This window comes from Triturus cristatus, chromosome 7 (genome assembly GCF_964204655.1).
Source record: "Triturus cristatus chromosome 7, aTriCri1.1, whole genome shotgun sequence".
Lineage (NCBI taxonomy): Eukaryota > Metazoa > Chordata > Amphibia > Caudata > Salamandridae > Triturus > Triturus cristatus.
This window is the reverse complement of record NC_140590.1, coordinates 479,524,575-479,546,606: the sequence shown is the minus strand read 5'-3', so window position 1 is coordinate 479,546,606 and position 22,032 is coordinate 479,524,575.

The window sequence follows — 22,032 nt, the reverse complement described above, 5'->3', positions numbered from 1 at the left end:
GGTAATCGTACTCAATGAATAATTATAAATAGGATTTGAATAAGCATTGAATGTTGATGATTACACAAACATGGGTTTGCTATTAATGAAACTGATATATTGTAACTGATAAAATTAGTTTTGAGAATATTGAATTGCATTCTCGATTTCCTTAGGTGCATCTTGTAGGTATTTTACAACAGTTGCAGATGCAATAATAGTAGGGTAACTTTCATTTAGAAAGCACCTGTCCCTGGACATAAGCTCTTTTTACCCCTTTTTGCTTAATATGTCAATATACCTATATGCTCTGTGAGGAAGAAGTGCCTGGTCTCATTTTGGGAGGAGAGTGCAGAGGAACAATGATACAATTAAGAGTAACATCACCAATTTACACAAACTGGCATCCTCTTGTAAATTTGGTTTGATTCTAGCAGAAAGGATTAGACATTAGTTAGTGCTAGGGTGCAACACTGAGAGGGTAAAAGACGAACTAGGACAAAAAGGAGATCCTGATCTGAATGAGGTGTTGAGAATAGATAAGAAAATTGAGCAATCAATTGCATGTGTAGGAGACTTTAAAAAAGACACTGGTCACACAGACAAAGTTCAGAGTGTTATACAAAATTATTGGGAAAAGACCGTTTGTCAAGGATAACAAAAACTGTTCTTGGAAAGTCATGTGCAAACTATGTGGCCGCAAAGGTAATTTTGCAAAAGGCCGTAGAAGAAAAAATTACAGGATGAAAATTAGGAAGATCGAAGTTGAGAATGAGTCTCTCAGTCAAGAACTAGACTGTGATGAGATTGTTCTTCAAGTCAAAAGTGCAAGTACAAATGGTCTCATGGATGTTGTGAAAGATATGCAATATGAGCATGCATTTTGATTTACCTGCAAAAATTACACTAGTTTACAAAGGGGTTTATTGTAGTAAAGTAAATGGTAAGGCAAAGTTGTGTAAACCTAATAGTAGCCTTTGACATATGGTGATCAACCTCTAAGACTAGAAGGATGCTTTCCTTACTGATATAGAGTGAGGGAAGTTTAGCAGCATGTAAAATCTATATATCTTCCATAGGAGACAGCATTTTAAGTTGGGGTCACCAAGAAAACATGGGTATGATGTTAGACCTCAATAGCAATCTTCCCATCTGGTTAACAGAGTTAGTGGGGGGTCAATAGCATAGTGAAGAAGGAATGCAAAATTGGATTAGAATTGAAGTGGGAAAAAGAATTCCTCAAAGTCTTTTGGGCACATTGTGGGTGTTTGTAAGGCTATTCAAACAAAATAGTTCTGAAACACAAGGCCCAGCCAGTTGCTTGTAATGTGAGAAGTGTTCCTTAGGCGTGAGAGAGGCTATAAAAAAGTAACTAATAAAAATTAAAGAAGGAAAGGGTCATCAAAGAAGCAGAGGCAACTGAATGGGCAGCCCCTGTTGTTTTAGTGCACAAGACCTCGGATGCCATCAGATTATGCTTAAACCTCAAGGAGCTGAATAAATGTGTGATTGTTGACAGACATCCACTTCCTAATATCACAGATATGTTATTACAGTTGAAAGGGGCTAAGATGTTTTCCATCCTTGATTTAAGATCTGTGTATTACCAGATCAGAGCCTGTGTATAGACTAGAGATCTTAGTGCATTTGTCATGCAGTATGAAGTGTTTAGATTTAGAAGGATGCCTTTTGGGCTCATTTCTGCAGCCAAAGAATTTCGGAGCGTGATGGAGAGAGGTTTGGGGGAATTGAAGGAGTCAACATTTATCAGGAAAACATTTTAGTTTTTGGTTTCACTGATTCTGAATTTGACTCTATGCTCAGACATTTGGTCAGACTCAGAGGCAATGGACTCATGCTGAAAGGATCCAAATGTAAGTTCAACAAGAATGAAATTCTTCATTTGGGTCCCAGGATAACAAAAGAAGAAATCAAGGCCAAAGAAGAATTGTTCAAACAATACACAATTTGAATACATCAGCTCATAAGGATGAGTTCGTAAGAATCTAAGAGAGGGCTGACTTCTACAATAAGTTTTCCAAACTTTGTGCATCATACAAAGAACAAGAGGTTGTTATTACACAGGGGTACAGAGTAATGAAGAGTTTGATGATGCCAAGACAAGTTTAGCCTGTGCTCCAAGGCATCAAAGTTTTGATCCTATAGCTGAGTCTACTTTAGTAACAGATGCCAGTGTTAAAGTTTAGGAGCTGTTTTGAAACAAGGTAGTGGTGATGAAGAAAACAACATGTTGATCTCACAGTGTTTGAAAGGGGCAGAATTTCACTATTCTGTTATTGAGAAAGAAGCACTAGGTTCTGAAGAAATTGGCATGTGTGTGGGTAATTCCCTGTTGCATAATCACCCCGGATTACCTAATATATTTATGTCTGAGACAAAGGAGTGGATCAAAATCATCACTGTGTTGAATTGCACGCCAACTGTAGTAGACTCCTCCATATCACTAGGTATCACTCTGGATAAGAACCTTAACATGCAAAATCATGTCAACTTATTGGCCAAAAATGCCCGCTTCCACCTCAGCTATCTCAGAAAAATGAAACCTTTTCTCGAGAATTCCGACCTCAAAACTGGAGTCCAGTCCTTAGTTATTTCAAGGCTTGAATACGGATGTACCACCCTCGCTGGGCTTCCCAAAATCTCAACCGCCCCTCTCAAAGCCTGTCTAAATGCCGCAGCAAGACTCATAACAGGCTCTAGGAAATTTGACCACATATCACCACACCTGAAAGCACTCAACTGGCTACCCTACGAAGCTCGAATCCACCTAAAATTGGCCTGCATCACACACAAGGTGTTACACCACAACACCCCCCAATACCTAGCCCAAAAATGTTCCTTATCTGGAGGAAACAGACACTCAAGGAGCGCAAACAATCTACTTCTGAAACCCGCACGTTTCAAAAAGACTAAAACTTCCAACAGAGCATTCTCTGGGGCAGCGCCAAGAGTTTGGAACTCGCTGTCACCATACATCAGAAAAATCTCATCTACGCCTCACTTCAAAAAGGAAGCAAAATTATCCCTGATGAGCAAATTCCTACCTTAATTCCGCACAACCACTACCTACACGAACTTTAATGTTTTTTACTGTTCAGAACAATTCCTCGCAATGTTTTTACTTTTTGTGACTAACAGATTTTGTCTCTGTATACGCTATGTTCACCATTTGAATGTGCTCACCATTTGCCTTATGTAAAGCACTCTGATACCCTAGCTTGGGTCTGGTTCGCGCTCTATAAAACTATAAAAATAAATCAAAATGTCTGTATGTATATATGTGTGTATGTATGTATGTATGTATGTATGTATGTATGTATGAGGTATTTGTATAACCAAAAGTTAGCAGAAAATGTACAGGGTCAAAGGCAAAGATATAGTTAGTGAGTGCCGCAAGAGGTAGTTGTGTTCTGGTAGTAGAAGTAGACTGTTACTGCACTGTAATTTATTTTTCTTTAAAGAAGTGCATCTTAAACTCTTTCCTAAATTGGAGCAGAGTTGGATGGCCCTGTTGGATATGGGCATGTTGGCTCGATCATGGGATAGTAGACAGAGAGGTCCTATTGTCTTATTGTTTTCTTTGTCTCCAACCTGATAGTAAGTATCACCGGAGCTGGTGAGCCTGTGAACTAGGTAGGCAGTGGTGCTGGCCGTAATGGCTTTGCAAATTATGCAGCTGATTTTGAAGGTGATGCAGCTGGCAGGTCCAGGGGAGTTTCATGAGAATGGGGAAGATATGACCGCATTGCTACAGCACCTGGAAAAGACAATCTGAGGTGTGTAGGATGTCCTTAAGGGAGTCAGAGTGGAGTCTGGTGGGCAATTGAGCAGGGTATTGCAACAATCCACATGCAAGATTATGGGCACTGAAACAGGAGTTATGAAATTGCTTTCTAGGAGGAACAGCTTCAATGTATTTAGTAGAGAGAGCTAGTACCAGGTCATCTTTGGTTTCCACAGCAATATGCTCCTTGAAGGTGAGGTTGATGTCCAGGTTAAATCTTATTGACTTCACATGGGGGTGAAGTTGAAGTTCGAAGAAGCCACGGTTCAGGTCATTCAACCTGTGTTAGACTGGTTGCTGCTTGTTGTTCTCGACAAGTAACAGGAATTCTGTCTTGATGAGGCTGAGTTTCAAGTATGTGTGGGGCTTGTGGGCAGTTCGAGGCTCCTAAGAAAAGCTTTGGAACACTACACATATTATTTTAGCAAATAAGCATTGCTTGTAGTTCTGAAAATTATGTTCGTTGTGATTCTTTGGGAATCAGACACCATGAAAAAAAAACTCAGTTTAATCCGTTGGTTCCCTTGTCTCAAGGTAGAGTGAAAAATATAAACCTCATTTAAATCACTCTGCTCTATCCATAAGAGATGGTGAGCAAAAGCCTGTACATATGCCGTATTTGGTATCATGCCATATGCCAGTGAGAATCCTCTGCTTATCCACTCAACACCTTGCACCTCAAAGAATCCTCAAATCATCAACTAGAAACAGTGAAGGTTTAGAGGAGTTTGACTCTGGAAAGTCAAGGACCCCAGAGTTATGGCAGAATCTAGCTGCCATTATCTACAAAGAAACCATCCGCTGCACTATCACCAAAGATGATACAACCATGATCATGGAACACCTCAGCTTCCAACTCAAACCAGATGGCAAAACCACCACCAGAGGCACCCTCACCTAAAGACCTCAAGGACCATACCATGGCTTCTGTGAAGCCATTCCAGAATTCATTGCACCACTAGCCATCAGCATAGAACACTACATCTTCCTCGGCTACCTCGATTTTCACCTCAACGACCCCAACGATGGCAAGACAGTCAACTTCCTCGAAAGCATGTGCAACAGAAGCCTCACCCAACTTGTCACCAACTTCACACACAATGCAGGACACCCGATCAACCCTATTTTCACAGCCAGCGACAGAGTCAGGTGCAGACATGTCACCATGCTCACCTGGATGGATCAATCAATCATCCACTTCACCATCACAGGTGCCCCCAGCACCGTCACCAAGCCAACCAGCACCTCACACTACAACTGGAACAAAGTATCCTAAAACCAATGGTCCACCTCCCTCAACGCTTGCCCACCCTGACACCACTATCAACCTTGAACAGGTTGTCAAGAACTACACTACCTAGATCACCGACTGTGCTGACATTGTCGTCCCCATCAAACCCACCAAACTCAAGAGACCCACCAAACATACCAGTTGGTACACCTCGGAACTGAGAACCTCAAAACGCAACTGCAAGCAGCTAGAAAAGAAATGGTGCACCAGCAAGGAGCCCACCGACCCCACAACCTTCAATATATTGTTCCATCACTACCACCAACTCCTGAAGGAGATGAAAAAGAATGCCCTAGTCAGCCTCATCAAGGCCAGCTCCAACCACAACAAAGAACTAGTCAGCATCGTCAAGGAGTTCTCCAGCTCCATAGCAACCAAAAACATCATCACCCTATCCCAAGAACTCTGTGACACCCTTCCAGACATCTTCCACAACAAGATCTCCACCATCTACAAACAATTTGAATCCCAACCTGCTGCTTCTGACATCCTCACAAACCCAAGCTCTGACCACCAGATCACCACCTGGGACCACCTCACCACACAGAGCACCACAGCCATCATAAGATTTGTACACACAGGAGCACCCACGGACCCCTGTCCCCACCACATGTTCAACCATGGAGGCAGGACCATCCGCAAAGAGCTCACCACCATCTTCCACAAATTCATTATCTTGGCCACCTTCCCAGAAGAAGTGAAACACATGGAAGTCCACCCTCCCCCCCTCAAGAAACTGTCTGCCGACCCCAATGAGTGCAAGAAACACTGGCCCATCTCTCTGCTCCCCATTCCAATCAAAGTCCTCAAAAGGTCATCAACCACCAACTCACAGATTACCTGGAGAACAGCGATCTGCTGGACTAATCCCAATCTGGATTCCGTACGAATCACAGGACCGAAACTACCCTAATCATAGACACCAATGACATCAGAACCCTCCTAGACTGGGTAGAAACAGCCGCCCTCATCCTCCTTGACCTCTCAACAGCCTTCGACACCATGTGCCACCAGACCCTGATCAAAAGGGTTCATCAGATAGACTGGAATACAAGAGGATGCCCTCAAATGGATCACTTCCTTCCGCACCGGAAGAACACAGAGTATCCATCTATCACCTTTCACCCCGGAACCTAAAAACATCATATACGGCATCCCACAAGGCTCATCCCTCATCCCCATCCTGTTCAATGCTTAGATGACCACCGGCCAACATCGTCAGACCCCATGAACTGAAATCATCTCCTACGCAGATGACATCCAGTTCATCCTCTCACTATCTGAAGGCCCATCCACCACGAGGGCCAACTTCTGCTTGTACATGCCCAGCATCGCCAACTGGATGCAGATAAATGGCCTCAAACTCAACACAGACAATGCAGAAGTACTGATCTTCAGGAATAACACCTTCCTGTGGAACGATCCCGGTGGTCTGCTGAACTAGGACCTTCACCCACTCCTACAGACCGTGCCCAGAACCTTGGCATCATCCTGGATAGCAAACTCACCATGAAAAAGCAGATCAACGCAGTCTCCTCCGCCGGCTTCCTCACTCTCTGCATGTCCTGAAAGGTCTCCAATTGGCTCCTAGCCAGCACCAGACGAACCGTCACTCAAGCACTTTTCACTAGCCACCTGGACCACAGCGACACTCTACGCAGCAATTACCACACACCTCCTGAAAAGACTGCAGAGTATATAGAACATAGAAACCAGGCGCATCCTTACCAGATGTACTAACTTCACCAAACACCTCAAGAACCTCCACTGGCTCATCGTCCACAAGAGATGTCAATTTAAGATGCTGACCGAAGCCTATAAAACCCAGCACAACTAAGGACTAGCATACATCAACCACCCCCTGAGGTTCAACCAACTCTCCAGACAAATGCACTCTGCCTCCCTCTCCCTGGCTCACACTCCCCGCACCCGCCGAAGCAACATTGGAGGACGCTGCTTCTCCTACCTTGCCACAAAGTCCTAGAACAGCCTCGCTCCTCGGACCTTACCCTCCGTTCAGGACTTCAGAAAGGGACTCAAGGACTGGTTTTTCAATTGATTCGACCCAAACAGCATGGCTCTCAATGCCTGGATGCCCTTGCGGGTGACTAGTAGAGCATTATAAATCCACTTTGCTTGACTGATTGATTGACTGATTGGCCTGTACTTCAAGAGACTCTTAAAAATGCCACCGTTCTGGTGACCTTTGGATTGAGGATCTGCACCCCTAATACCGACTAATTGTGGGAAGGGGCTCACATTCTGCAACCGGCCTCATTCCAATTACGCCTAAACTTTATTCCACAGACTTCGATTTGTTACCACCTGATGTGAAGTGGACACAAAACATGAGTGGTGTTGAATAAAACGTGAAAATTAATACATTGATGCATGTTTTACAGGAATGATAGATGGACATGGACGTAGAGTCACGAAAATGAGGTAATCACAGTGACATCATTCAAACTTCAAGCCGCTGATGACCTTACAAGAAGTGACATCATATGGCCTTTTGATCCTCGCACTGATAGAGAAAGTATTGTCACATGACCTTTGAAATACTGGCATTAGGGCAGTGACAGCGCTGAGGTTAAAAAAACAACAATAAATGAAAGATTAAACATGAAGTGCAAGGTTACTAAAACAGCACAATCAAATTTGTTTACCGCACGCATATAATAATAGCGATAGTGCCATGATATGCCATGATGTGCTAGGAATGCTGGTGCACTACATCAGGTTTGCAGCAGTCATCTAATATATAGAACCAGCATGACACATCTCCACATACCTATGCACACGCCCATATGCCAAGGCACAGCTCAAAATACCCAGACAGGGGGCAAGCAATCACCCAGTGCCCACTCATAACCTTCAGTTCTTTAGCATAGCCTCAAATGAAAGACACAACCACTATTTCGAGCTTCCATTACACACCAAATAGGTATTTCATGAGCAGCAGCAGAACAGTGGCGGCAGACAGTCAAATGTCTGGTCATAAGTCATGTGATGCAGGTATAACCTGCGGTTCACTGACAGAATATCTACCACAAAAACATAGTTGTACAAAATATCGATTTTTATATATAAATAAAATAAAATAATAAAAATTAAATATATTAAATAATAACATTAATTTTTTAAAAAAAAGATTTAATATACATTTTAACAAATAAATTTAATTTCGAAAAGTTAAACACACATACATAATAATAATATAGATATATATTTTCTTTAAAGCAATTAATAAACAATTTTAATTTATGTTATAATTTTAAAATTATGTAAAAATGTACACATATATATATATATATTTATGCTGGGGCCCATCGGAGGGCTCATAAGAACTTTGCTAACAGTATATTGTGCATCCATCGGAGGATTGATTAACCGGCACTACTGAACCCACAATGCATTGCACAAGGATTCAGCCCATAAGGGGCGTGCAAGTAAGTATTTAAGAAGTGGGTGTGCGGGAATACATGCACGCCACTTTTCCTGTTTGCCTCTGAAGAAGAAGGTACAAAAGTCTTCGAAACGTGTCAGGCATTTAATAACGGGGCAGCTGATTAATGACTGGCATGCTGAGCAGCGCTCATACCCATCGAAGTTTTCTGGTGCCAGAGTGCTTTTCGCCCTGTGAGCATTCCTGGAGCTGTAATATATGGCGGCTGCCCTGCCGCCGAAGAGCACCACCCCGTGAAATTAGGGGGGCCGTGTGGGTCAGTATTTACTAGTCCGCTTTGGAGGCATCAGCATTGGGATTGAGAGTGCTAACAACATGCTGGGGCCCATCAGAGGGCTCATAAGAACTTTGCTAACAGTATATTGTGCATCCATCGGAGGATTGATTAACCGGCACTACTGAACCCACAATGCATTGCACAAGGATTCAGCCCATAAGGGGCGTGCAAGTAAGTATTTAAGAAGTGGGTGTGCCGGAACACAATTAAAAAAAATTCTATCATAAATTAAAACACTAAACTATTTAAAAATTCTTTAAACTTAAATTTCCCACACTGGTCAATGCAACAGTAGGCAAAGTGTTGGATAGCGGAGGGGTAAAAATTACTATTCCCACTCCAATGAGTGCAACAGTACAGAAAGTGTTGGATAGAGGAGGGGCAAAAATTCCTATTCCTATTCCAGTGAGTGCAACAGTAGGGAAAGTGTTGGATAGAAGAGGGTTAATATGTATTATTCCCACTCCAGTGAGTGCAACAGTAGGGAAAGTGTTGGATAGCGGAGGGGTAAAAATTACTATTCCCACTCCAGTGAGTGTAACATTAGGGAAAGTATTGGATAGCGGAGGGGTAAAATTTACTATTCCCAGTCCAGTCAGTGCAACAGTAGGGAAAGTGAGGGATAGCGGAGGGATGAAAATTACTATTTCCACTCCAATAAGTGCACCAGTAGGGTAAGTGTTGGATATCGAGGGGGTAAAAATTACTATTGCCACGCCAGTGAGTGCAACAATAGGGAAAGTGTTGGAAAGCACAGGGGAAAAACTTACTATTCCCACTCCATTGAGTGTAACTGGAGGGAGAGGCCATAAAAAAGGACATGCTAAATTCAGCAGAAAATGTTAAATAAACTCTGTTCCTGTTAGCACCTGTGAAATTGAGCTTTTGTACTAAACCTGTAGACCCACTAAATCACTGTCCAGCCCAATGCTTCTCTTTTTAGAAATTGAAGTACTTTTATTATTAGAGAAGTATGAAATATCAAACAATTGGATAGGTATCAGATTTAAGGCTGAATGATCTTACCTCCAAGCTTATACAGGAATGCTACACCTGCCCCGTGTTCTACTCTCTCTTCCATGGTGTACTCACCCTATTGTACCTAGGGAGGTCTCTTTCAGTAACTCTAGTTTAGGCAGGTGCAAGTTTTACTGAGAAGTTGCCCCTTGTGAACTAGCGGATCAATTCATATAGTTTTTCAGCCCAAAGAGTTGGAATGAGGGTAAATCCTTATAGTGGTTTGACATTTACAATTTCTCAGTCTGTGGAGGACATGCCTGGCTGGTACCTGCAGGGAGAAGGACTTGGTTTGAAAGGTGCATACATTGGTCGACATCTTCGTTGGTGTCTCTTCCTCCACCTCAGTGATCTTACGTCTCTCTCTCTCATGGACTGCTTTAGGCATTACCTTGGCAAGTGGAGCAGTGAGGGCTATCCTACTGGAGATGTAGCCTCAGGACTGGGCGTCTCTGGGCCAGGTGTTTCCGGTACGTGCAGCCTCTAAAACAGGTTTGGTGGCGACTGGTCTCTTGTGGGGTGCCACATGTTGGCAGTGGCAGCACCAGTTCTCTGACTGTAAAAATATCAGTTACCATGGGGCTAGATGAACTTGCACTTTTTTATGCTTTCACCTCGTAAACAATTTCGGGAGAGACCGGACAACCTCTTGTAGTACAGGTCGATCACTGAGATGCTCCCACTGGATAGTCAGAAGAGTGCACAGATGAGCTTCTCCTCCTGGGCAGGCTCTTCTCCTGCAAGGCAAACTCTTTTGATACCTCTCTGAGCATATAGGGAGTTTTTAGGTGCCAGTTAGAACCACAGTTCTCCAGGAAGTAACAGACTTCAGGAGACATCCCTCCACCACTGGGAGACTGGCTGCCATGCAGACAACAGCTCTGGTCTCATAGCAGCCGTTTGGGTACTCAGTGGACCATTCCCTTAATTGGCCAAGAAGAATTTAGAACTGAACCCAAATGGGGTAGTTTAAGTATACATTTTACACTCATTTTAGAGACAGGGGATGTGGATCCACTGTCAAAGATCATGGAAGAGGTTTGAGGTTTTAACTTTTCTGGCTGTAGTGCATGCATTGTATTTGTTGTTTGTGCTAGGCGATGGCTCTCACAGCAGGTAGTGCTAATGCTGGCTCCATATATGAGTATCCAAAACAGGGGCACAATGAAGTGTGTACCAGGCTGTCATCAGCCATCCTGAAGTAGCAATCAGGAACAGACAAGAGGGCAGGCCCTGTCTAGGAGCTTCCCCACCTTTAAAAAGGAATCTGTTGTTTCACACCCTGCCCCCACTATCAACCACATGGCAGTGGTCATGAAAGTCTAATCAGCAATCTCTTGCTAAATGTTCTTCATATAATATTTACTATGGCTAACCGTGTCTCCATCCTCCCTAATTTCAGTGTCTGGGTTTCCACCCTTTGGCTTCAGAAATATACTCACACGGTCTTGAGGAAGCTGTGTAAACCCTCCATATTGTGCCATGCTAGACCAGGCCATTCAAAATGGATCCCTCTGGTCTCAAAAGACATATCCAAATTACAGTCTTATTGTCATGTATGTACCACACATGCACTCAGTATATCTAGACACTGGTGGTCAGAGCAATGGTGTATGTGCAACACTGAAGAGTATTTTTAACTGAGTTGTGCCAGTCAGCCTCACACTTTTGATACAAAAATAAAATCTTGGCAGGACTATTAATTCCCATAAATTGGTACACTCTCACCACAGCCTTATGAAAACAATACATGACATAAACAGTAGCGCTATCATGCCATGTCAGAACCTGGACATGCCTATCTAATGAAGCGTATGAATCACTAAGGATATCTCTGTGGCTTTGAAGATGTATTGAGTGGCTGCATCTTCCATCCTCACCTTATTGACTGACATTTAAGTTGACAGAGCCACAGCTCAGCATATTCCTCTCTAATGTCATTAGCCCTTTATAAAATGAACCTGAAGTGGATACTGGATCCCATGATGCATTCATGCACGCACACACACACACGCACGCACACACACACACACACACACACACACACACATATTTACCATCTGATGCTACCACAGTCAATGGGATTGAAACCAACTTTAATGCAATAGAAGGATTCCATAATGTGCTAGGAGTCCAATGATTGCATGCATTTGCAAGTAACACAGGTCATGCATAATGCTGAGTAAAACATTCAGCCAAACTCAGATAAGTGAAATTTACGCTCGGAGGAATTTTGCCATGCCAGAAGCATTTTCCACAAGTTTTGTGAAAGTGATTTGGCAAAGAGGGCCACATGTACGTTTGTGCCCGAAGCACATATGTGTGAGCAACGAGGTAGGATAAACTTACTGAAACACATATTAAACACTGATCTATGCTATTCATATCCACATAAATTCCACAGATGTACACAGGAGCTTACCCCAGTTCAATTCTGCACAATCATCCTTGCACTGCTTTCAACACACTTTGTGTGTTGAACCTCTGCTGCTCTTTCACACCAGCCACCTCACGTAATCTCCTCTCTGCCCTCCGTCGCAAGCTCACTCCTGTACCTTAATCTTATTGCTGTCCCTCAGTGCCACCTCGTTTGCACCCTCCAACGTTGCTATTCCACACCACCCACTCACGTGCCCTCCCTCGCCAGCCCCCTCTTGTGTGTTGATCTCCATTTAGCCATCGCTCTCCCTCAGAGCCTCCTCTCCGCCCCCTCCGCTGCTGCTCTTTCACACCAGCCACCACACGTGCTCTCCTCTCTGCCCTCCGTCGCAAGCTCACTCCTGTACCTTAATCTTCTTGCTGTCCCTCAGTGCCACCTCGTTTGCACCCTCCCATGTTGCTCTTCCACACCACCCACTCACCTCGCCAGCCCCCTCTTGTGCGTTGATCTCCGTTCTCTCCCCAAAGCCTCCTTGTTTGCCCCTTTCTTCTCTCGCCAGACTCCGCATACGTCTTCCTCTGCCCTCATGAGCTCTCCCTCACCTGCCTCCTCCCGTGCCATCTACCACCGCCCTCTCACTCGAGCTGCTTGAAATGCCTCCTCTCCTTCCCCATGCTCTGTCACAAGCCTTTGCCCCCCGCAGTGTCCTCTCTACCAGCCTCCTCCTTTCCCCAGCACTCACTCTCCCCCTGCACCTCGCTAGCCTCCTCCTATGCAACCCCCCGCTCTCACCATCCTCTCCCATGTCGTACTCTTTCCTCCCACTGCTCTTCCTCACTAGCCGTTCATTTTCCATTTACCTCGTCCACTGGTTTTCTTCAGTAGCCTTTTCCCGGATGCCTCCTTTTGCACCAACCCAGACCTCCCTTTATCCCCCCCTCCCCAGCCATCTACTTTAACCTCCACCCCGCCTCTTGTGCACTCTCCCCTTTGTGGCTCCCCCTAGCAACGCTCCTAACCAGACCGTGTCAGTACCCATCTTGATCTCTCGCCTCAAACCGCTCTCCCTCACAAACTTTGTTAGGACCTCCTGCCCTCCACCTGCTCTCTAATGTACCCTCCTCCCCCTTGCCTCCGTCAAGTTCCCAGTGGTAGAACCATCTATTCGCTAACTCTGCCCACCTCAACACGCCCTCACCTTCACGCCCCTTCACTCTATAACCAGGTGGTCATTTTCATCGTTTACCAGTAGTCTCTCCCCTGGTCTCCTCCACCAGACCCTTGTGGCCCTCTTTGCCCCTAGCCTCTTTGACACCTGTTGTGCCCTCCTCCACTCCATGTGTTCAGCCCCCTCCTCTTTTGGACACTCGCATTCAGGGGTGGATTCCGCAGAATATTTTCTGTCCCATTTTATTTTCATTCTTCCCCTTTTCTCTCCCTCCCATCTGTCCCCTTCACCAATTTAGCTCCCTCCTGATTTCTTTACGTGCACCTGTCTTTTGTTATCTCTGTCTCTTGTTATCTGTCTCTTTGCTCCTCTCACTTTTCTTCTCTCCTCGATTTTTACCATTCCTACCCTCTTTCAATAATGTCTCCATTGTCTCTTAACTAACTCCTCCCGACACCTTACCGTCCCCACTTCCTTCATCTCCCGTTGTACCTTCCCCTCTCACTCCTCCACATTTTGTACCATTCCCTCCTCAATCTTTGCCTTTATTTGCGTCTATCCTTGAGCCCCCCACCCACACTATTTTGCCTCCTCACTCAGCTTCTCAGCTCTTTTCTATATCTCTGTACCCTCCTCTATACCCCCCTCTCTTCTTTAGCTCTCTGTGGCTCTCCCTCCACCACCCATTCTGTTACCACCTCCTCTGTGTTTATCCCACTTTATTTATTTCTCACTCTCTAGCCTTCTTCGCCTGTGTGCCCTGCTCTTTACACCAACACCCTTTACGCCCCATCATGCTCCCCCTTTTTTACAGCCTACACCTGTCTGGTTTCCTCTTGTCACACTCCCTCCTTTGCCTGCATTCTCTCTCATTCTTTCCCGCAAACCTTCTCCAGCAGTTTCTCATCCGTATTCTCTCACTTCCACCTCTTTTCTTGGTTTGATTTCCTTTTACTTCTTCAATTAATGCCCACATTCGCCTACCCCTCACCCTCACTCCTCCTGCCCACTCATGTTAACTCAGTCTTTACTTCCGCCCACAAATTCCTACCTCGGCCCTGCCTTTCCTCTCTTGACTCATCTCGGCTTCCTACAACCCCTAAGGTCTCTCTCACCCCCACAGCCATAGATTCTTTCCTCGCCCACTTCACAACCCTTAACTTCCCCGAAACCGCTCCGCACTACCCGTTTATCCCTCACCCTGAAAATGTATTCTAACCCTCTTCCATATCTTCCCTCCCACACCCCCTTTCGCTGCCCTCCCGTACTCATTTGTCTCCGACACCAAAATTCTTTGAGTCCTATCTTGCCTCCACAGCCCTCTGTGGGTCCCCATCTCACTTCCACACCCCACATACGCTCCTTCCCTTGTGCATTCATGCCCTCCTTTTACTACCCGCCCCAGCCTCACCGTGATACTTCGCCTCCCTCATTCCTCAACTCCTCCTTTACCACCTCACCACATCCTTCGTAGCCACGCCCATTCCTTCCTTCACTCACCTTCACCCCCTTTACTCTTCATTCCTTGTTCCGCCAGCCATCGATCACACCTGCTTCTTGCCCTCAGTCTTCCCAATTTCTCTCCCACTGAGATCCACTCATCCCTTTTCCCCCATCATACTAACAAATTCCATGCCCACTCATTCCTTCACCCATTCTGTGTCCTCGGTGTTGAAGGTGTAGCACGTGCTCTGCGTTTACCTTGTATTGTGTACTTTACTCTGCATACTCTCTTCTTCTGGTACTTGATTTACGTGGACAAGGATGTATCAGTTTGCTAATTTCCACATTTATGGAATAAATGAATCTCACAATTTACAGCGTAAGCGACACTTTTTTTCTCACGACTATTGTCACACTTCGAGCGGTGTGAAGATAGTAAAATATTTAAATAGTTTTGCAGACAAAGGAGTGGAAAGTAGGTGGAAAATGAGCAAAACCTGTTTAAAAGATAACATTTTTAACAAGCATTGGCATAGCCAATATGTCTCGCCTTTGGGACCTTATAAGTGTTTAGCCATGCAACACTTGATGTTGTTGCACCAAGGATATTGTGCTGGATAACGTCAGCACAATATCCTTGGACTGTTTAACTGTTTAACTGTTGCATGGCTAATCACTTATAAGGTACAGGGTTTAGCCATGCAACAGGTGATGTTGTTGCACCAAGGTTATTGTGCTGCAAAACTAAATATTTATAAGGTCCCAAAAGCGAGACCTATTGGCTATGCCAATGCTTGTTCAGTTATCTTGTCGATTAATGGCAGGTGAGAGATGGGCTGGTAATTGGAAAGGTCATCAGGGTTTAGTGAAGATTTCTTTCAGAGTGGGAGAATCTGGTCAGTCTTGAAAGTTTCTTGGAAGATGCCTTGAGTGAGGGCGGCATTGATTTGATGGAAAAGTAAAGTTTAGACATGCATTCTTGGGAAAGTTAAGAAAACTGAGAAAGGCAAGATAAAGACTCATAGTCAGTTGGAGAAGGGGAGAAAGAACATGCCAGTGGAGCCTCAGGAATAAAGGGAGTAAAAAAACTGCAATCATTTTCCACTTTTTCATACCGAAGGATGAACAGAGTCGCAGAGCGATTGTAAAAGGTGGGAGTGATAAATTGCAGCATGTAGGTCGGTAAGAAAGTCAACTTTCTTTAAAATGTTTGGGACAAAGTAGTGGCTGTGTATGTAAGTATGTGGTGCTGCTTGAATCCGTGAGCAATGAGGTGTCATACTGGATGACTGCTTCTCTGTCTTCTGCAGACTTATTGAGGAAGACATGCATTTGTATGTGGGGTTGATTATACATGTAAAACGGGAACCACAACAGGACCTGACCTCCACACCACCCTTGGACATTGGCATGGGTCTCCCCTCATTCTGATCACAGCATGTTCTAATAGATGTCCCATCTTGAAAATGCAGATGCATCTTGAAGTGTGACCCAAAGTTCCTCTCTATCGGCTGAGCTGGTGTTTACTTCCAGAGTATGCAACTGATCCTAACACCAGAGCAACATTCTGGAATGTGTATTGTTGATAATTGCTAGAGATGAAGGAGTGGAGAAGGAAAATTGCTTTTTTTTCTCCACAATTAATGGCCTCTTTAGACTCTCACTAAGTTGCAGATTACATCAGATCATTCACTTGCTTCGCAAACACTCAAACCACCACTCCAACCACCACTCCTTTGCTGTTTTTCTGCTAGCAGTTTTCACTTTGTGCTGCCCTATTGTTTTCTGATAGACACTGACCTTTTTTTTAGCATCAATGGTGATCGTAGAGGTTGTGTCAATGGCGTTGCTCTTATCCACGATGCCTTTAGGTGTGAATCTATTTCTTCATGCTGATTTCTCCTGCACCAAATACCCAAACAGCCTGGATCCCTCCAGTGAGATCTCCTCAACAAGAATTTCTGCATCAGGTTCTGCGAGAATATTTTGTGTAACATGCCCTTTATTTTGTGTGGTCTGTTGCCTTTGTTGTTGGTCCTTATGGTCTGAGTATTTTTTGTGTAGCATAGCTACAGTCTAGCTAAAGTTGCGATGGCTGCACACAACTGCTTGCAGAGGTATTTATTTGGGAATGTGCTCATTATACACATTATAAGCAGGCTAGATTGGCCTGTTTTCTTACAAATGTAGAATTCCCAGAATCAAAAATAAATGGTCCTTGGCCTGTTAAAACATAGTTTTCTCTTGATTTTTGGACAACGAATTAGATACTCGAATAATTGACATTTTGATTCATAGTATCACCTTCATACCTATTGTTGAAAAACATCCAGACTTTGAGAAACAGAAAGAACTCAACAATCTTGTCTCTTACGCACATTGTAAGTTCATGGAACGTGGACCACTTCCACTGATCATGCGTAGCTGATTGAGGTGTGCGACTATTGCGTGATTCCGACAATCATGCCACATAGGTGCACATATAGAAATAGTGTTTTTTGCGCTGTTTTTGCGCCTCCAAGCGCTACTATGCAGTTATGAATCACTAAGATGTACTTCTCCTAAAAATGTGTGCACTCACCTGCGTGCTCTAAATTATATGAGCTAATTTCCAACACAAACTAATCTCCTAGGTACATAGTCATATACACAGACATTTTCTCCAAACGTACTACACCACACACGTATATATGGATATGTAGGTAGGTCTCTTCAGATATTAAGAATGATTATTGGGCATCACAGTCACTTTTGAGCATTTACAGTCCCAGCCTTTTTATTTTTATTTTCCTACATTCGCAGATTTTACCGTCACATTTGCGTGGTCTGTACTTGAAGCTGAACCGGTCACTTTTAGGCCTCGGTACACCAACATGCACACTCTGTTTTGTGCACATTCACTAAATCATGTGTGTGCCTTTACATTCCTCATTGGCCACTTCATAACGCCAAGCGTGCTTTCAATGCATGTGCATTCACATCTTAAGTGTAACCTAGTCTTTTAATAAATGTTAATCAACGGTAGCCATTTTTACCTTTCAAACTTACAATGCAGCTTGTGTATGCTAAATTAATCTGACCATTACAAAATCACTTTCACACCAAGGAACCTGGACCGAGAGCCTCTATAACTATACACAAATGCTCCTATGTAATTTGGAAGAAAATTAAACATGACATTTGATTTTAGTTTTTTTGAAGCGAAAGTAAATCAAACAAACATTGGCATAGCCAATAGGTCTCGCCTTTGGAACCTTATAAGTGGTTAGTCATGCAGCGAGGGTAGGAGAGAACTGGGGCAGTGCGCTCAGGTACTCTACTCGGGGAGGGTAGGGAAGAGGTGGACAAGCTCGTGAGCAGGAGCACAGATTCACATTGAGGGTACTGATGCAGTAAGTAGGGACTTACGTACATGGTAAGTGAGAGAGGAACATCATGGAACACCTATGCTGCCGGACAAACGAGCATTAGCAAAGCCATCAGGCTCGTTGGTACACACTGACATGCACTAACTCGCACGCAAGACTTGCTTTGCCAATGCTTGTGTCTAGCTACCAGCTGAGCCTCCGATCAAGGGCTGCGTCTGAGAGGAACCGGCCAGCCGCAGCCATTTAGGCACAAAAGTGACACTTTGCTGGGAATGTGAATGCTCAGTGGTATTACAAATAATGTCACATTTCAGGGCGGTAAAACTGTTAATATTACATTGGACTATGGTGATTTCCTAAAGCGATAGGGAGGTTTTTCATTGCTTCGCCATGTTACTATTAATAAAAAATACAACAAAAAGCGCCAAGAGGTGAAGTAATCAGCGAGCAGCACTGCATTATACAACACGCTTTAACTTAGCATCAGTGCTCGTACTAAATCCTGTGTAAAAATGACGTATAATTAAGTACAACTCTTCACTAATAAAAAGCAGCTGCGTTTTCAGAGAAAGGTGGGAGTCTCTGCATTGATTTACAAGGACGTTTCTCAGCTTCAGGGAGCTATGAATCAGTGTGAGTACCAGGGAGACTGGTGGTGGCTAATACTCCCTCTCGAGACCCCTCGAGGCGGGGGACTCGTGCTTCTATTTTCTGGTTCTTCCACTGACACACAGAATTCAATGCAGATTAATGGTGTATTTTAATGGCATAGGTGGTGCCCAGCAAACGTCACGTCCCTCCCAGCCCGCTCTCTTCCCAGTTGGCACACTGGACTCCGGTGCCTGCCGCCGTGTCCTCTGTTTACACAAGCTTCCACCCTCTGATCACTTTAATTAGCTGTGGTGCGTGCAGTGTTGCTGCCTAATTGTTTCAATGGGCAGCCTTTGACTGTGTGGTTACAATTTAAAGCGCCCAGATTACGCTCCTATAAAGCAAATGTTCTTCCTGTGTGCCGCTGGAGAAGGGGGGCTTGGATCAGCGCACAGCATTTAGTAGATTGTAAAGCATACATCTCTGTCACAGCGCCTGAGAGCTGCACTTTCATCCCATAACAGGACGCAGTGTATAATGCTGGCGAGATAGGAAAGTAGATACAAGCACAGCCGTGCGGCAGCGAAAGTGAAGGCGGCATGTCACAGCGAAAGTAACATGATCCACAACAGATGGTACCCTGTGCGCCGCTACTCACTCCCGACAGCTGTAGGCCGTGGGAGTGAACATTTACAGAAAAGGTGGGACATGCACCCGCCTTTGGCCAATTGCATGCTTTCATTTTTAAAAGCCACACGCAAAGGCCAACGGGATGTGTGGGAGGAGGCAGACCCACAGGGAGAAGTCTCTTGGAAGTCTGAAGTGATTCCAAGAGGCTCTCTCCTAGTGCAACGCATGCACGCTGCGCTAGGCGAGACCTAAAAAACGTTAAATAATTGACAATATTCGTGCTTTTGTCTTTTGCGCCCTGTGGCTCTCAGTGTTAATCATGTTCTAAGACTCCAGCTTCCTCAACCTCCAATTACACGGCATGTTCTCAGCATTTTGTGAGAAGCAGAAACTCTCAGTATCTTCTCAACAGTAAGCACTGGCAAGCCCAAATGGACTCACTTTTTGTCTATGGTAATGCAGACCTATTGGCTTAGCAATGGTTATTGCTGATACTAAACAATATCGGGGAAAAAATAAAAGTGTGATGATGTATACGCACGCATGAGTTACTAGGCATGCGCATATATGCATAATGACGCTATGGAGACCACTGCATGATGATGTATACATGTACTTACGTCATCATGCATACGTGCACATACAGCATGTTGCAGCAGGCATTTTTTTTATTGAACTTGCGAACGTCAACGTTAAAGTGATAAATTAAAAATAATATGTGTAAAAGAGCATGTAAGAGAGATGAGTTACCTGTTAGCAAATTTCATTCCTCCCAAATGTAGAGGGCCACCCCGCCACTACCCTACAGTGTTGCATTTGCACCACTCCTTGTGACCGGGCTCGGTCCAAGGGGATAAATAAACAGGCCTCAGGTCGCACGTGACCTTCAGCCGAGACTGCACCTTGTGCCTGGTGTGTGTCTATGCTGCTCACCGGCAAGGCCATACCGCTTATCTTAAGCAGCGCACCACATTGGCGACAAGGGGTGAAAGGACCCTTGCGTCATCCCCTGCACCGGATACGTGGCACTGGCAGCCGGCCCGTTTCCGTTTCTGCCCAGGAGCTTCCGTGCAGCCCTTGCTCTCTCCCTAGGAACCTATCACCGTCGCAGCAGTGCATCGGGTGCAAGAGAATGCCACGTGAGTCGGCCAGCTGAGGTGCCGATAGCGGTGGTGGTGGTCCGCATCCAAGCGGCAGAGCTCATCGCCAACACCTCTCTCCCCAAGAGCCTGCCCGCGTGTGTTACGCTAAGGGAGGGCGGGGCTCTGAGGCCTGCAACATGGGGATTTTCCCTACCCGACTGCCCAGAGGCCTAGCAAAGCCCAGGACACGCCCTCCAGAGTCCATGATCGGCACGCTAGAGTGCAGAAGCTGCTCAAAGAAAAGAAAATACTAAAGGGACAAGACAAGATAACGCAAAAGGGCACACATGGACACAGAAAAAAAAGAAAAGAAAGAAGATCACTGAAGGAAACAAGCGTTTGCAATGCAATAGGTCTCGCATTTACGCAAGTTTAAGCTATTGGCATTGTAATATGACAGTGGGTTTTATTTATGGATTAAAAACAAAAACAAAAATGAAAGGCATTGTTATTTGCAACGTCAATAGCTCAAACTTGCGTAAATGCTAGAACTATTGCATTGCAAATGCTTGTTCTTTGGTTGTGTGTACCTGAGATGTCTGCTCGTCCACTGAGTTGTGTATCGACGCTGCCTAAAACCACAAAGCAGTGCATGAACCCGACCTCTACCGTTTTTAAACCATTCCCATAACTCAGACCCAGGCCGAAGAGCTGGAATCCTAGCTCCACTCTTGGCGGGCAGCTTCACCTCTTATCTCAGACACCTCTGTGCCGGAAAAAGACTAATCGCCAGCTAATCGCAGTGCATCTAAACAGCACTTAATTTATGGCTTTTTCGCGACTCAACACCTACCTCTATTTGCTTGTTTTTCTTTCCTGTTACTTTATTTTTTTTACTAAAATGTCCAGAACCAGAGCAGGAAATACGTGAAATGTGTCTCGATTTTTTACAGTCCTTTAAAACCAACCGCGAGCAGGCAAACAGCGTGCGAGCAGAGAGGGAACGAGTGGCTGAGCCGTAATATATCAAGCACACGATGGGAGATGCCATGCACGTGCACATCGCCTGTCCGGGCGCGCACATGGTTTGTCTCCCTTCGCAAACGAAAGCAACGACAATAGAGTCACGCCAAGGCGAAGCAACGCATGCGCTGTGTTCGCTAGGCGAGACCTAAAAACACAGCAAAGGACCAACGCCTAATAGAAAGCAGAAAAGTCAATCTCAGAGCTAACAAGTGACTCACTCAAGATACAAGAAGGGAGCGGCCATCCCACCCCAAGGGGGTTGAATTGCAAGGCCACCCCATGCTTGACGCAGAGTAGTGCAGCGACATTAGGAGAAGCTCACCCCCAGCGTGCCATGGAAGACCCTCCACTGCCACAGTCCTAAGCGCAAACTGGGCCCCACTCACATGCGTCAGTGACGCCCATACCCCCGTTCAGCCAACTCGCTGATCCTGCCACAGTGGCACCCAGATAGAGGCTCTGTGTAGGTTGCCTCAATCACTATTTTACAGGGACCCAAGAAACAGATG